General features: G+C 36.6%; 1 non-coding gene across 1 annotated transcript; it reads right to left on the bottom strand.

Moving 5' to 3' along the window:
• Nucleotides 1-7588: 7588 nt before the first annotated feature.
• On the bottom strand, nt 7589-7660 carry TRNAR-CCG (transfer RNA arginine (anticodon CCG)). The gene has a single exon. It is a non-coding gene; the product is annotated as a tRNA-Arg (tRNA).
• Between the last annotated feature and the right edge of the window lie 11454 nt (nt 7661-19114).

Raw genomic sequence — 19114 nt, 5'->3', positions numbered from 1 at the left:
TTAGAGCACATTGACATATCAGTATTGGACTCTACTTAATCTTTGTTGGAATGGCAATAGCCCACTCCAGGTCCCAAGTTTCAACACATGTTTCTGAAAATGTTCTTTAACCCGTGATGTATTTACCGTTAGTAAACTACGATCTCAATCAATTTTAACACTGGACAGTAAATAAATTCACGAAAAAGGTGATTTTGTCTATAAGTAGCGAAAACCAAATGTTAATAACTGTTTTATTTTCATTATGAAAATGTAAACATATTTTCAGTTGAAGATATTGGAAGTATTTTAAGGACATTTTTGGGAAAGAAACGATTATATATCTGATATGGCAACCGCTCATAAAAATTTCCTGTATGTCTGAAAGAGAAGGATTACAATAAAAGTAATGTGTGTATCTAACTTCGTGTTTTATATAAGAGAATTATTACAGTCATTTCTTTGTGTTTCAAGATAAAGTGTTAGAAAGTACGTATCTAATCAGGGCTTACGTATGTTACGGAAAACATCTTTGTATGTTCTCGTATTTAATTCTAAGATATTGCGAGGAAATATTGGATGCGCATTAGAGAGGAAATAATTGTTCCTACTCCAAAGATCCTCGCTTCGAGTCAAGGCCAGCCACTACCTTAACTGGTCTTTGCAGGATTACTTACCAGCATCGTTCGTAATTACAAACCACAACTCTTTGAGGCATGTTGTAGAGTGTCTTTCTTTTTAATTTTTCTTATTTCATTAGTTTTACAATGGTTTGTTTTCCCTTTTTCCATACAATTGGAAGGTTGCGCTCTTATACGTCCTTGCGCAACTTTGAAGTAAGTTCTTCCTGTAAATTAACATCCTTGACATTTTCTTTCCAAATTGAAAAGATTTTGTAGAGAGTTTTGGTTGAAATTTCCAGTAAAAATGGAAACAATATAAATCTTTAATGTTCTATTTGTTTCTATACATCAGGTTGTCTAAAAAGTATTGAGCCTTTGGGAGTCAAAAATTGAGAATACATGTATTATTATTTGAAAATAACAATATGAAACCACATGTGCGCCATTTTGTCCGATGATTTTCTGCCATTTTTCCAGCAACATCATTCCGATGCTATAAAACTTCCGGGTTTTCTGGTCAAAACTATGTGACACGAGGTTTTCACATGTCTCTTTTGAAAATAACGTAACTTAATTAGTGGAGTTTTGCAGAGCCCGAAACAAATTATACTCTGATAGTGTCAGGTTCTGGCTACACAGTGGATGTATTAAAATCCCCCAAATTACTGACAGAGCATTAAAGATGTATGCGGTCTGGGTTGTCAGCTTGGTATGCGATACTCTTTTTGTTGATTTTTTCCTGCCGTTTCTTTCGACTTGCTAGATGGACTTGCGCTAATTGTCGACAATAAAGTTCGAGTCTGTAACTCATGCTGTACCAGGTACTATACTATTACAGTTCCACCAAACACACAGCACAACCTTCCTGGGTATCAGTGTGGGCTTTACCACAGACTGTGGAGCTTCTTCACGATCCTTTTCACACATAGTTGTCATAGGTTATCCAGTTTTCATCACTCGCGATCAACCACTTCAGAAATGGAGCGAGTTCGTTACGTTTCAGTGAAGATTAGCAGATTGAAATTCGATCAGGAAAATGTTTCTGAGTCAGATCTTCTGACAACCAAACATCGAGCTTCTTTTTTATAGCTAGCTTTCTCCAGATGCTTTAACACTGTTAAGTGATGAATGTTCAGGTTATTGGCGATATTATGACTTACAGGCCAGTCTTGCTTGACTTTTGCCACATTATCATCCACTTTTGCTGTGATTGGTCGCCCAGAAAGAGAAGCAACTTTAACATCGAGACTTCCATAACGAAAGCGATTGAACCATGTTTTAGCTTTTGGTTTGATAACTTGTCGTTCCCATGAGTAGCTCAATTTTCTTCACGGGCCTGTGCACCATTTGCAACTTTTATCAAAATAAAATTGTAAAATGTAGCGAGGTTTCGCGGAAAGTTCACTCATCTGTACGGCATAATACCTATATCTGATTATAAGGATTCCAACACCTTTTGCACATCTAGGAACTTCAACTGTCAGTTGTCAAATGGCAATAGGCTTAACCCGCTGCGACTGATATACCCTGAGATTTATGATACTAACGCTATCTCCTGCACAAAAGGCTATATGCTTTTTAAGTGACATATATATACATATACATATACATATATATATATATATATATATATATATATATATATATATATATATATATATATATATATATATATATATATCGGGTGTTGCAAAATAAGTGTTACAACTCTTGGGAGGTGACTCCTGCCACTGAGACAAGAAAAAAAGTTCTCTTCAACTTTCTGCTATCGGACATAGTTTCAGATCTACAAGGCGCCGAAAGCGTGGGAAAATGACTTTTGGACGCCAATAGTTCGGAAACTATCCAACATAAAGAGGGCGGGTAAAAAATTCACTGAAGAAGTCATACCTGCTCTATTGAATTTTGCACGTTTCACAATCCTACCGTGCACGCGCAAGGGATTCCCCAAAGGAATGTAGGGAGTCCCGGATAATCTGCCAAATGAAACTTGGTCTAAATGGATATGAATTGATAGGCTTTCTACCAGGTAACAATAATTCGTTTGTCTTAAGTCGATATCTGGAACAAATACAAAATGGCGGACACCTTTATGCGCGTTGTGTGTGGTTGCATAATCGCGAGGTACGGATGCTGACCAACAGTGACGTTCTGAGTATTAATTGTAGCGAATTTGTACTCAAATGCTCTAGAAAGACATCTGGAGTATCAGTAGAGCATAACAGATGAAGCAAGGTGATTCACATGTGTGGAAACACTTAACGAAAAATGCCCAGAAATGCACTCATACTCAGTAAACGTGAGTTCAAAGCGTCGGAAATGTAAGGATTAGCGTCAAGAACATGAAAGCCATTGCCAATTCACCAATAATATTCCTTCAAACCGATGCAATATGATGTGCACGGTTGCATACCAATAAGGATGCAACAACTGAGTCCAAGTTGAAATTGAGCAATTGACTCAGTAAGAAACTGGGTAAACTAAATTAGTCACTAGTGGGATCGCATGATCGATATTGAAATGTGGCCAATGTGTGTGTTGATATCAACATGTAGCTAATGAACAAATGTCAACATGTCCCGCTACTGCCGGGACATCGTCCCACGTGAGAAAAATAGGAAAATAACTACTCGGGTCTTGAATCTGGGGCCGTGGGCTCCCAGTAGGATTGGAAACTGCGACCTCGCGAGCAAAAGCGAGCGCTCTAGCCCTGAGGTTCGAAGGAGCCTCATTTTGTCTGTATTCATTTCTTTGAGGAGTACCCACTTTGTTTGGCAAGCCCTCTTGTACAGCCTCCCGACATACTTGTGTGTTTCATTTTGTTACTCCTACTGGACAGTTGTAAACAATTAGAGACAGAGCTTTAAGACGTTTCTTCCTATTTCTCATGTTGTTTTATTTTTCATGTGTATGGTGTTCCAGCTGTAGTGTTAAATGTGCCAAATCGGTTCATTTTCGTCTTTGTCTTGGCATGTGCACTGTGTGTAAGATACGAATTTCTGGAGGTTTTTTCCTATATTTCGAGTACATCATATGTCTCAGAAGACGTGGGACATGATACAAGTTTGTTATTTTCACGCTCTATCAGAGTTTGAACCATGCATTAAGAGATTTCTTTTCATATGTGTCGACTGTGGGACAATGTCCCAAACAAAGAGGGACATTGATACAATTGTGTTCTAGTTACGTTCTACCAAAAGGTGCACCAGATGTAATAGCAGAATGTACAACGTTATTTTCCTAGTTTTCGCACGTGAGATGGTGTCCCAGCAGTAGTGCGACATGTTGATATTTGTCCATTAGTTACATGTTGATATCAACACACACATTGGCCACATTTCAATATCAATCACGCGATCCCACTAGTGACATTCATTTAGTTTACCCAGTTTCTTACTGAGTCAATTGCACAATTTCAACTTGGACTCAGTTGTTGCATCCTTATTGGTATGCAACCGTGCACATCATATTGCATCGGTTTGAAGGAATATTATTGGTGAATTGGCAATGGCTTTCATGTTCTTGACGCTAATCCTTACATTTCCGACGCTTTGAACTCACGTTTACTGAGTATGAGTGCATTTCTGGGCATTTTTCGTTAAGTGTTTCCACACATGTGAATCATCTTGCTTCATCTGTTATGCTCTACTGATACTCCAGATGTCTTTCTAGAGCATTTGAGTACAAATTCGCTACAATTAATACTCAGAACGTCACTGTTGGTCAGCATCCGTACCTCGCGATTATGCAACCACACACAACGCGCATAAAGGTGTCCGCCATTTTGTATTTGTTCCAGATATCGACTTAAGACAAACGAATTATTGTTACCTGGTAGAAAGCCTATCAATTCATATCCATTTAGACCAAGTTTCATTTGGCAGATTATCCGGGACTCCCTACATTCCTTTGGGGAATCCCTTGCGCGTGCACGGTAGGATTGTGAAACGTGCAAAATTCAATAGAGCAGGTATGACTTCTTCAGTGAATTTTTTACCCGCCCTCTTTATGTTGGATAGTTTCCGAACTATTGGCGTCCAAAAGTCATTTTCCCACGCTTTCGGCGCCTTGTAGATCTGAAACTATGTCCGATAGCAGAAAGTTGAAGAGAACTTTTTTTCTTGTCTCAGTGGCAGGAGTCACCTCCCAAGAGTTGTAACACTTATTTTGCAACACCCGATATATATATATATATATATATATATATATATATATATATATATATATATATATATATAACCATTTATCTTGAAAACACCCGTGTAACATTTAATCTAATATCATGAATAAAAGACTCTGAAATTTTGTAGGATGCAGATTTCGACATGGTAATATTGTAAGTCATGTTCTGTAATGCCATCTTATTTACAATGTGCCAGCTCAACATAAAATTGTATTTTTATGCCACTTTGTAAAGTTATTATATATATATATTTCACTGTACATATTGAACGGAAACTTACAATACCACAATTTTAATTCATTGTTAGAAACCAAAGACGCTACAGTATCATAAGTATCCAAATTTTGAGAACATCTGCAACATAATAACTCAAGTAAGACGGGCGGGACAATGCACATTCAAAGTACTTAGTTTCGAATATTATGATAATAATATGACATATTTGCAATAAATAGGAAGAAACTTATAAGGGATTGAAATTTTGATTATATTTTTAGAATTGCTTTATTTTAAGAAAAGATTATAAAAGTATCGTATCTAATCACGAGATTTCTTTCAATAAGTGTACTTTAGACACTCGACCGTGCTAGCTGGCTAATTTTACCTACAAAAGTACATGACTTGTTAAATGTTTTTGATTCTTTAATTATGATTGTAGATAGAATAGTGTTCATCTAAAATTAGTGTATCCGTATAGTACTTTCTCCCTTACCTAGAGAAACTGTCCTGGAATATCATTTGAATGCCTCTGTTTTCCTATATTCTTACTCTATTTCAGGAGTGGCCAACCTTTCATGCTTGAGGAGTGCTTTTCATTTCAGAAATCATTGATGGCCTACTATCTGTTCGCTAATTCACTAAAGAGAATCATAAAACAATGACGATGGTCGATACAAACAGTATGACATACACCATCCCGGTCGACCTCTTATGACTTGCCGGTCGACGCGTTGGCCACCCCTGGTCCATTTAAACTTCAGATAAAACCTGTTTATATTTTCAGTTACCCATTTAATGGCATTACTATAATCATTAAAAATTATGTCATCACTGAATAGCTCTCATCACTGAATCAGTTGTCTCTTGCTATGCAAAGTTCATGCATAATCTATAAGTATGTCAATCGCTTTCTCGTTACCTAAAAATTTTCATTTTTTAAAAAAGCTACTGTCCATAAACAACAATAATTGTTTCCCTGTTTCTTTTACCACATGTTTTCATATAAATCGGATTACAAGTTATTTTCACAACCCCCAGTTCTGGCCCTTTTTTTATTTTTCAAAATTTTCCATATTGTCCTGCCGCGCTTTTACATTTCGTTATGCCTTTCATACCATCCATTTATTATTGTCCTACTGACATTTACATTGAGAGCAATTCTGGTTTGCATTATATCGCCTTGTGCAGTTTAGTGTGTTTTGTAGTGAATGTTTAAATCTATAATTACTGGTATTAATGTAAAGCATCTTGATTACAGTAGAGAAATAATCTTTTTGATTCACATATAGGACGTATAATGTACTGGTGTCCCAAAACAAGTTGAAAGACTTCTTCGAAAATTGCCGAACATGTGACAAGGAGCCATACGCTGGTTACAACATGTAAATGTGTGAGAACATCTCTAAGAGCAATACGACGTTGTGTTACACTTATTTTGTACGATCTCTCTTCTCTGACGTGCCATGGTGATGACAGTATGAGCCAAAAGGATCAGAGATCTCAAGGTGCAATCAAAATGAGACAGTGACACCCTCCCCCATATAAATATGATTATAGGACAACATTTCAATCAACTTAGCAATAATAACTAAATTAATTTTATATTGCCTAAGATATCCGCACTTAACCTTTCCAAATTTGGTTGAGTGTAGGATTGAAAGTATCTTTCATTGCATATTACACTGTAAGAAGTTTGCAAATTCATACATGACTTCGTTATACGTAGATAGTATATTATCGTCATCCGAATTCTCGTCTCCGACAACGAACTGAAGCTTGAGGATACGATTGTAAGTGACAACTGTAGGCATAACACGTGGGTAGTCCCAGAAGTACCCGACTTTACGTATAGATGACGGTTGTTTTTTGAAAAAACATTACTATGGTTGAAACTGCCAACATTATAAACCTTGAAAATGAAATGAAAATGAAATAAAATGAAATCTCTGAGTTTAACGTCTCCAGTTATGCTCTTTAGGCTAAGGGAGACGGATAATTCACGCAAGTGAAAGAATTGGTGGATTTATAATGTGGGAGGAAATGGGAGTAACCCTAGAAAAACCCGCGGACATGATGTAGTCCACCACATGATGTAGTCCATCTTACTTTGCCAGGGGCTTAAGTTTGAAGTTTGAACACGCTACATTGTTTAATCTCTGTTTGGCAGCCATCAATAGGGAACGCTCGTAAACATGAAAAAAAATGAGTTCGTAAACATGGAAAAAATGGGTCATCATTATGAGAATCAATACTTTTATTTGATAAGTCTCAGTCTAACTAATATCAAAGTCGAGTTACATTCTAGTCTGGGGAAGTCCGATCCTTTGTTTACAACAGTAAAATATTGGGTAAAAAAATTTAAATGAAGCCGTACGAGCTGCAAAGACGAAAATCGCAGTGGTCGACCAAATAAAAAAAATGAAATGAAATCCTTAAATTTTACGTCCCACGGTTATGCCGGTTAGGCTAAAGGAGACGGTGATGATGAGAGATGAGTGGAATGGTGGAATGAAGAAAGTGGGAGGAAACGGGAGAACCCCGAGAAAACCCACGAGCACGGTGTTTGTCCACCACAAAGTCCACACGGCGCGAACTGGGATCGAACCAGTGACCCCAAGCACCGGAGGTGAACGCTCTACCACTGAGCCACCGCGCCCCCCTGGTCGACCAAATGAAATGCCACGTCAAATATAGTGAAGAAAATCCACAAAATTGTATTTGATCACGATGAACTGAAAGTGCGCGAGCTAGCATACATGGTAGGCATTTCAAAACCACTGTATATCGCATATTGACTGAAAAATTGGACATGAGAAAGCCGTGCGCGAGATGGGTGCCGCATTCCCTCACAATGGAATAAAAACAGCGTCGTAAGGATGTTTCAATCGAGGTTTTGGCGATGTTTCACAGCAATAAAACCGTGTTTTTTGTGTCGATTTATAACCATGGTTGAAATGTAGGTCCATTACTTCACACCTGAGACGAAGAAACAGTCAAAATAACGGTCTGAAAGGGGAGAATCGGCTCCAAAGACGACGAAGACAGTTCTGTCTGTTTGCAAGGTTATGACGTCAATTTTTGCGGATGAGCGTGGGGTAGTTTTCATTTATTATTATTATTTATTTATTTATTTATTTTTCTTTTTCCACAATTTCGTATTTTGCTTTGTCGAATGTGATGTGAAGTTTTTCTTTACTGAACAGAATCACTAGCTTCTAATAAGCTCTAACTTTTCCCACTTCCTCGTCTACCGATTTTGCCTTGAAAGTTTGCAGATTCATTTAATCTTTTTATTTATTTATTTATTTTAGTGGGAAGACTAAAGATCTGTGTCTGAGTTGATTTCAGTGTAGTTCTATAGTAAGTTCTGTAGATATCCTCAGTATGTGTTGCAAATTTTTTCCGTAATCCTTTGTTCAAAAATATGAAGTCATCTTAGATTTAGTTTTCTTGGATTCAGAAATATAAGTGCATTCTGTAAGTACACAGTGAATATTTTTGTTATGTTAATATGTATTTTTCCTTTGTCTTTTTAGGTAAGTAGCTCGAGAAGGCAATGTGTGTGATAAACGAATTTGGTACTTAATTCGATGTTGGTAAGTTTCTCGTTGTAATTTCCGTAGTTGTAGCGGGTATCTTGATTGTGCAAAAGTTATTAGTGATATTCTTGCATGCAATTCATATTATATCCTTGCAAAAGCTATTTATTGTTTTTACTAAAAGAATCATGTCCAAACACCTACGATAATTTGCATTGTGCTCAGCATCGTTCATTCTAACGAAATTACATTATTCTAAATCGCATCTTACTCTTACAATCATTGTCGTATGCGAGAAACACGACTTTTATACCCAATCCGGCCCGGTTAATGAATTTATAATGTTGTAAATGCCTAATAAAATCCTTGTATACAAGCAGATATAACGTTTATCTACTAATGATGAAATGTTCTTTTCGTATAAAAACATAGATCCTCTCCCATGTCAGGAAGCTTACAGAGATTTACAACTGTAGAGTTCCATGGAATTATTACTTACATAAACTAAGATAAAACTGAAAGTAGATAGTTTTATTGTAGAGTGTTCCGAGCAGCGCATGGCATAAGCTCAAACACACACGTATAGCATTACCATGATGTAGTCAACTTCGTGTGTGTGTGTGTGTGTGTGTGTGTGTGTGTGTGTGTGTGTGTGTGTGTGTGTGTGTGTGTGTGTGATGGACGAACACCATTGTGCATGTATTTTCTTGGGATTCTCCCATTTGATTCCACTTTCTACATTCTACTATTTCATTCTTTATCACAATCTCCATCTCTCGTTCCCTCGAAGCATAATCATGGGACGTTAAACTAAAAGTAACTTTTTTGGTTTATTCCAAGGTTACAAGATCATAAGTTGCAATATAATAAGTCATTAACAATATATGTTTCGTCTTTTATTTAATTTTTCCTTGAAAAATCAATAATATTGTATGTCGTAGGAGTTTAACCGAACTCATCCGATTGGGATCAAACTTTACATGATAGTAGTCTTTGATCTGCTTACAAACGTGTTAAATATTGTGTTGTCCAGATTCGGAAACAAAAGCATACACCAAACTCATCCGACCGGGATCAAACTTGTCATTGTGAAATATGTAGTGCGGGCTTTCAATTCCAGAATTATGAGCTGTCAAATTTTGAGTATCATCTTTGAAAAGAGAAAGTGAAAAAATACCGAAGTCTTCCGATCGGGATGAAGCTTTGTATAGTGTTAGACCTTGAACTTCTGTATAACTCTATGGCCTATGCAAACCCAAAGGTTCAATGCCGCGTGCATAAAAGTTCTCCGTTGACTACTATCCTTAGCCAACTGGATCCAGTTTCTACGTCTGTTTCTTTCTTTTTTTTCTGCGAGATTCATCTTAATATTGTTCTGTTTGCGCCTAGTTCTTCCTAATGGATGCTTTCAGATTGAATTTCCAGTTGAAATTTTGAAAGCGTTCCTACTTTTTTTCATTTTGACTATATGACTGCCCACCAGAGCCTCCTAGACTTGATGACCCTAACAATGTTTTATAAAGGTACAAATTATGTAATTTCTTGTTATGAAGTTTCCCTCGTTCCCCCATTCCTTTCCTCTTGAGCCTCAGGATTTTATTTTCAAATAATTTCAATCTACGTTCTCACAGACATGTTTCGCAACCATACAGCACAACAAGCATAATTATTGTTTCATATTTTAAGCTTCAAGTTTCTCTACATAATTCGCGACGACAAAAGATTTTGAACTGAATAACAACACGAATTCCTTGTTTTCAGTCGACATTTAATTTGTTCGTGGATATAGATTTGGTCTGTTGATATTCACCCTAGATATTTGAAAGTATCCACTTTGTCGAAAGTATTATTTGATAACACAATCTCCTGGTGACAAATCCTAATGCACTCTTAGTGGCCATTCTAGCCGTCACAGATCATTGCAACTCGAATCATTGGCATAAGCTGATGGTACGAGGTCCGACAATAAAGTAATGAGATTTTTTTCAGCTGATGCTGGCAACCCGCCAGCGTATGACCTTAGGCCTGCTCCACTAGTACAGCACGTGGCACTCACGAAACATTATTCATTGTGGAGTTAGAGGTTGAAGAGTGCGGTCGTGTGTTGGGACCCCGTCACAACAATGGAAGCACGTAATATTGAGCAGCGCTACGCAATCTCTTTCTGTGTGAAACTTGGTGAGATTGCCACGGTAACGTACCAAAAGTTTTAGCAAGCCTTTGGAAACGAAGTGTTATCAATGGCACATGTGTATCGTTGGCACAAAATGTTTGCGGAAGGCAGAACTAAAAACAAAGATGAACATTGCGGTGGGCGACACACAACAACACGAACGGAAGAAAACACAGACAGTGTGAGGGAACTTGTATTAGCGGATAGACGATTAACCGTGAAAATGATTGCGAATGAACATGAATCGAGAAACAGTGTGTCTGATATTAACTAAAAATTTGGGAATGTGGAAAGTGTGTGCCAAAATGGTTCCGAAGAATCTCACACAACACAAAAGATGACCGGAGGACTGTGGCGACTGATTTGTTGGACCAAATGTAATCTAGCCCAGATTTACTGAATAGAATTATCATTGGTGACGAAAGTTGGTGTTTTCAATATGACCCCAAAACGAAACGTCAAAGTACGGGATGATGTTCGAAAGATTCGCCACGACCAAAGAAAGCCCGCATGTCGAAGTAGAAGGTAAAATGCATGCTTGTGTACTTTTTCTGACTCGAGGGGAATTGTCCATAAAGAGTGGATACCTCCAGGACAGACAGTAAATCAATATTTCTACATAGAAATTCTCGAAAGACTTCAAAAACGCGTCCGTCGTGTTCGTCCAAAGATTGCTGACACCTGGCTCCTCCATCACGATAATGCACCAGCCCACACTGCATTGTCTGTTCGGCAGTATTTGGCAACAAAAACCATTACAGTGCTACCACACCCTCCGTATTCACCGGACATCGACCCGTGTGCTTTTTATCTGTTCCCAAAGGTGAAAGCAGTTCTTAAAGGACACCATTTTGAAGCAGAAACAGCTGTAACACGGGCTTTGGCAGGCATCCCAAAAGATGAATTCCAGAGATGCTATCAACAATGGAATCACTGATAGAGTAAGTGTGTGCAGGCACAAGGAAAGTACTTTAAAGGTGATCACATTGTGGTTGGTTAAAAATGTAAGTAAAGTTACTTTTTCCAACAATTCTCATTACTTTAGCCTCGTATGAACGTGTACAAAGTGTACGACAGCCCTCTTATGAACGTGTACAAAGTTACGTCGATATTGAAGCATCCTTCCATTCAAAATGCTTGCCTTGTTTTTGTCAGTCAGTGTATTATTATTATTATTATTATTATTATTATTATTATTATTATTATTATTATTATTATTATTATTATTATTATTATTAATAATAATAATAATAATAAATAAATAAATAAGAAAACAATAAAAAGAAAAGTACTAATATAAAACACAATGTAGATAAAAGTCAGTTAAGCAAAAATAATTCCTTGTCAACGCAGTAAAAGTTATCAAGTTCTCCATCTATCTAAGAAGCTAAGAACAGCAATCATAAAGTTACATTTTGGCTTACAACGTAATTGGTTAAAAACTATCAGTCAGATCACATAAAACTTTCACATTGTTTAATACAGTAAGTCTAAAATGAGCTTAAAGAATCTGTCAATCTTTTCAAAATTTCACATCTCCAATTCAGAGGAACTAAAATCATGCTATTTCTTATGCTATGATTGGGCACTTTAAAACCTATGTTTTGTAAACAATATTCACTGATATAAACGTTATCTAGTAATTTTTGCACGCGTACTCGGTTGAATTTTTTCCGTCTATTCATAAGACTTTCCAAACCCAAATAATCAATCCAATATTCATAGCTATGTGAGTAGTAGCTCATTTTCATTTTAAAACATAGCAGTCGAATAAAACATTTTTGCACAGATTCAGTCTTGTTTGTCAAAGTTTTAGAAATGCTGTTCCAAATTACCGAACCAAATTGTAATTTTGGTCTTACAAGTAATTTATATAGAAATACGTTTTGTCTCTTTGAAATACAGGCCACTGTTTAAAAATAAAACCTATTATCCTTCTGGCACCTTGTACAATACAATTTATGTGATTATAGATAATAAAAATAAAAACTTTAACTGACAGTCAAATGTAATACCTAGGTCTTTAATTATGCTTACTTTCTCAGTTTGTACACCATTGACCTCATATTTACTGGCATAATATTGAGTTTTTTGGTGTATGTTATAAATTTTGTTTTCTTATCATTAATTTTTAGAAAATTGTTTCTACACCACGTGTTTACTGCATTTAATAAAATAATAATAATAATAATAATAATAATAATAATAGAAAATTGAGAGTTTAATGCTGCATCTGAAGTCGCAGAAGGAGTGAGACAAAAAGCATGTATATTTAACGAGTTGGATGGAAGAGGGGTGTGAAGTGTACAGGGTTTACGAAGGGCACGCCAGGTAAGCAAGTTTGGGATTGACTGATAAACATATGTGTGAAATCCTTTTATAATAATTTAAACTAGTCCGACTTTTCGATACATCACTAGAATTCAGTAGATGATGTTTGGTAGCCTTAGTTGAATATATCCTGCCTATAAAACAGAACTTTGTAAGTTATCAAACTACGAAAGGGAGACAAATCCTGCTAAGAAATGTATTCAAAACTAAACAAACTGAACCGTAATTAGTAGGCAATACTAATTTATTTAATGCTTAACCTAGTCTTAGTTCAGTGTATCTTCTCTTCAAACTATAGGCCCTACATGGTAGCGTATCACTAAAAACTACGGCAATAGGAGCTTATTTAATGTAGGTCCTGGAAGTCTGCCACCGCTACTGGTCACTGAATTAACCTGTAAACTTACTAAAAGGTGAAAGGTTTTTGTATTATTGTGTTTTAAAATACGCATAATTTACTCGCGTAACTCTGTGTATGCATTGATCTCATAGTTATCTCCATCTGTGCACCTTCGTAGCTCCAATGCATATATAAAATACAGTGCTGAACAGTAAATATTTTTATCGAGATTTTGACATGCTTCATATTACTTTTTTAATGTTTCTTTCCTTTTAAAAAACAAAGAAAGAAATGTGTTAATCAGTAATGACGTAAATACGTCTTCTGGTTGCCCTAGTTTGGATGAACACAGGCCAGTGGAAAATTTTAGTTACCATACTCTTGCCTCACGAATATTTGTTTATATAAATTTCTAGCGCTATACAGCTCATAAATAATCTGCGTCATTTCCAGGAAAGAATGTACACATATGCATAGCGATTCTCGTAGCTACGTAGCGATTCAGATAATGCAAAGTTTGGTTCAGCAAAAGTTTTTAAATAGCTCTATTTAGAAGCTATTGGCGACGAAATATGTCTACTGTGGTTTTAAAACACAGCGACTTCAAAATCAGTTAATCTTTGTACTAGTACCAATTAAATGCTAAATAAACATTGTCCTAGAATCCTTTTATGCCAGTTTTTTTTCTATGAATAGGCATAATGAAAGCAATTATGAGAAATAATAGAATATTTATATTATTCTTTCGTTCGTTGAAAAAAGAAAAAATCTTAAATTTTGAGAGACGTCACACTGTCGAATTTCTGTTTTAATTGTATTTTCTTTTATTACTTCTTAAGCTATTCTAGCTCTTTATCTTGTGAGTTCTGCTAAAAGTTTCCTTAGTTATTTTCCGTTTCTTTCCAACTTAACACTTGCATTAAAATACATGTTTTCTAATTTATTTGATCAGAGCCCCCTAATGTACTCATAATAAACATATGTTGATTCCGTTGCCTTTTTCATTAGAATTTTCGCCGATTACTTTTAGTAAAATCATTAGCTTCTGTCTCTCTTCCCTGAGCACCACAATCATATTTAGGTATTTCTGACAAGAATGATCGGAAATGACGAATAATCCTCTTTTGAATACATTTGTACTTGCCTTAAGTTTCGAAAACAGTTTTGATATTGATAGTTTCATTATTGAGAAAAGAACTTATAAGAATACATACTATCTGTGATGTCTACAACGAATTTGTGGAATTGTTCAATTCCGAACATATTAGGGTCATTTCACCTCAGATCGACCAATATTTAAAGGTCTTCCCGGTGACCATCATGGATTTTCATGAAAAAGTTGTACACATAAGCAGGGTAGTATCAAGAGATAAAATACCAAGTTTAAAAGCATTCCTGTAAATAAAACCAAAGTTATAATAAGATATACACCACAGTGCGTACGCCCAATATTTGTCGAAATGAGCAATTTTGCCCGACGCACGTTTTCAGAATCTCACAACTTTCTCATTACATCGGAGAACCTCTACCAGTCTTTGGATACACCACCTTGCCGACTTTCAGACAGGATAATAACAAAACTGTAAGCCACTTATTTTTGTTGTAATTTAATAATGAAAATACGAAAAAAAGCAAAAACAACGAAAAATACACAAGCTAGCAGCACTGAAGCACAATTCTGATAGCTCGTACAAACTTCTATACTTGCGTACATGAAGACCATATCATAATGTAAATGTCATATAAATTACATCTTGTTACTGCAAGGTATGTGGGAACTATCAATCTGTAAAACGAAACTAATTGATTTGAATCTCGAACACTAACGTAATGCACCGAGTCGTCGTGGCGCACTGTGGAGCGCGTTGTATTAGCATTCGGGAGGTCGCCGCGTGTTCATGTCTCGCGGCCGAATATCCCGATTGATATTTTCCAGGGTTTCCCTCAGTCCTACCAGACAAATGCCCGGATGGTACTTAGCATATAGGCCCTGGCCGATACCATACAAAATCCTTCCCTTTGTTATATATTTAGTGTAAAATGAAGTCTGGGATGTACCTGGTGTCTGTTAACAAACAAATAAATAAATAAAAATAATGAAGTCGACAATGAAGAAGTGTATAAACAAAACTGTGAATATTTGTAATACACAGGGTTGGCCAAAAGTTAGGTGACAGTCCTGTAACAGAAAAGTATGTTGGGCTCGAAGTCCACGTTTATCATAGATAATGAGTAGGGGTGGGAAGACCTAAAAATACACGTGACCACCACGACCGCCATCTTGAAGTACGCCATTTTGAATATCACTTTATTTTTTAAAATTGGAAAGTAGGCATGTGGCACATGTTTTAAGACTGCTTTTGATAAGGAATGCAATGCTGCTGTCTATTTTCTCATATTACTAACCGTTTATGAATTACGGCTTGTTTTATTGTTGCAGATTCCAGTGACTGGACAATGGTACTGATGACCCAGGGACGTATTGAGATCATCCTGATATGTTGAAAATGTAACGGAAATCGTGTGGTGACTGTGGAGTTTAATGCGCTATACACAGAAATGGAGCCCATATCCCACAATAATGTGGCCAAACTTGTAATACACAGGGTTGGCCAAAAGTCAGGTGACAGTCCTGTAACAGATTCCGGGAGACATGTTCTGTGGACGACAGACATCGTAGTGGTCATCCGGAAACGTCTACAGGTGAGGAAACCACAGTTGCTGTCGTCAGATCCTTCATTAAAGGCCCCCAATGTAGTACACGGCGTTAATCCCAGGAATGTATAGTTAGTCGAACGTCCATTCGGAGAATACTTTCCACTAACAAGTGGCACCAATACAAGATCGAGCTTCACCAGCATCTCACAGAGGACGATCCAGACCGTCAGGTGCAGTTTGCAGAATGGGCAACAGCACAACTGGCAGCCAATCCAGACTTCTCCTTGACCTTGCTGTTCTCCGACAAGGCGACTTTTTACGTCAACGGTATACGCCTTCAACAAACATATGCCGCATGCCCATTTCCGCCATCTTGAAGTAAATATTTTGAATATCACTAATTTTTAATTAGAAGATAGGCATGCGGCACATGTTTTAAGACTTTTTTGATCAGGAATGCAATACTGCTGTCCATTTTGTCATATCGGTAGCTGTTGATCAATTATGGCTTGTTTTATCCCTATTTATACCATCACAACACATGCTCGAAATGACCACCCTGTGTAACAATGGTATGTTCCACAGGCTTCTTCCATTCCTCATGCACAGCCAGCAATGTCTCTGGACGCACTGAAGTATATCCATCCTCAATTCGCTGCACGAGATGTTGTAAATTCCAGATTTTGACGGCTTATACAATTGACGTAAAAAGGCACCTCATCGGAAAACAGCACAGTCAATTTGCCCATTCTGCAAATTGCACCCGACGGTCTGGATCGTCCTCTGTGAGATGCTGGTGAAGCTGGATCTTGTATGGGTGCCACTTGTTAGTCGAAAGTATCCTCCGACTAACTCCACATTCCTAGGATTAACGCCGTGTGCTACATTGAGGGCTTTTACTGAAAAATCCGAGAACAACAACTATGGTTTACTCATCTGTAGACGTTTTCGGACGACCTCTACGACGTCTGTCATCCACAGAAAATCCGTCTCCGGAAATCTACTGTTGGGTTTGGCTACACCATTGTAGGATATGGGCTTCCTTTCGGGATATAGCGTTTTAAATGCCGCAACCACCACACATGAGCTGCGATTTACACACATTCGAATGATCTAAATACGTTCCTGATTCACAAGTACTGCCGTCCAGTCACTGGAATCTGCAACGATAAAACAAGCCGTAATTCATGAACGGTTAGTAATATGAGAAAATGGACAGCAGCATTGCATTCCTCATCAAAAGCAGTCTTAAAACATGTGCCACATGCCTACCTTCCAATTTTAAAAAAATAAAGTGATATTCAAAATGGCGTACTTCAAGATGGCGGTCGTGGTGGTCACGTGTATTTTTAGGTCACTCCACCCCCACTCATCATCTATGACCAACGTGGACTTCTAGCCCAACACACTTTTCTGTTACAGGACTGTAACCTGACTTTTGGCCAACCCTGTGTATTACAAATATTCACATTTTGTTTATGCACTTCGTCATTGTCGACTTCATTATCTTTATTTATTTATTTGTTAACAGACCCCAGGTACATCCAAGACTCCATTTTATACTATATATATATATATATATATATATATATATATATATATATATATATATATATATATATATATATATATAAAAGGAAGGATTTCGGATGGTATCGGCCAGGGCCTGTATGCTAAGTACCATCCGGGCTTTTTATGGTAGGATTGAGGGAAACCCTGGAAAACATCAATCAGGATAGTCAGCCGCGAGACATGAACACGCGGCGACCTTCCGAATGCCAATACAACGCGCTTCCAAGTGCGCCACGACGACTTGTTGCATTACGTTAGTGTTCGAGATTCAAATCAATTAGTTACATTTTACAGATTCATAATTCCCACATACCTTGCAGTAACAAGATGTAGTTTATATGACAGTTACATTATGATATGGTCTTCATGTATGCAAGTATAGAAGTTTGAATGAGCTATCAGACTTGTGCTACAGTGTTTCCAACCTGTGTATTATTATTATTATTATTATTATTATTATTATTATTATTATTATTATTATTATTGTATTTTCATTATTAAATTACAACAAAAATAAGTGTGTTACAGTTTTGTTATTACCCTGTCTGAAAGTCGGCAAGGTGGTGTATCCAAGGACTGGTAGAGGTTCTCTCCATCCACTCTCCTCTTCCCATAAAAAAAATGAATATATCAGCCAGAATTGTTGCTGGAAAATCATTCTGATGCTGTTAGTACAAACTTTGTATTCAGTTCTGTAAATCCTGTAAATTTCACTTTGATGTCATTGATAATGAGAAAGTTGTGAGACTGAAAACATTCGGCGGGCAAAATTGCTCATTTGGACAAATATTGGGCGTACGCAGTGTGGTGCATATCTTCTTATAATTTTGGATTTATTTACAGGATTGCTTTTACACTTGGTATTTTATCTCTTGATGTTACCCTGCTTACGTGTACAACTTTTCATGAAAATCCATGATTGTCACTAGGAGGGGGTGGGCGAACTGAGGTGGAATGACTCATTAAGCAATTAAGTCGTTTATTTTAGAAATTTTGTATCTCCAAAAATACATTTTGAAAACATCAATAATAATAATAATAATAATAATAATAATAATAATAATAATAATAATAATAATAATAATAATAATAATAATAATAATAATAATAAAATAAATAGTTGTGTTGTCTACATATTTTGTACCAGAGTAAAGAAAAATGACCTGTCTGTTCAGAATTGGTTAAAGAATGAGGTAAAATTAAACTATATGTTTCGGCAAGGACAATGTGAATCTGCAATAACAAACTCGTTTTCAGCAGATGTGGCCGATTACGTTTTTTTTTAAGAGCCAATTTTGATTAATACTTTTTACGAAGACCCATTCTTTTCAATATTTTATCATATATACCCTATAACCTAATATGTATATGTATCTTGGATTTTTATCACATTAGTTTTCGTAAAGAGTTGTAAAATGTATGCCAGAAACACAGTTTCTCACGAACCTGTAGAGTTATAGCGATGGAACTGTTTATATAAATTGCTCATTACAAAAA

Source organism: Thermobia domestica, unplaced genomic scaffold, assembly GCF_964235325.1.
Source record: "Thermobia domestica unplaced genomic scaffold, izTheDome1.hap1.1 HAP1_SCAFFOLD_345, whole genome shotgun sequence".
Lineage (NCBI taxonomy): Eukaryota > Metazoa > Arthropoda > Insecta > Zygentoma > Lepismatidae > Thermobia > Thermobia domestica.
The sequence above is the reverse complement of the archived record's forward strand: the minus strand, read 5'-3'. Positions and strand labels throughout refer to the sequence as shown.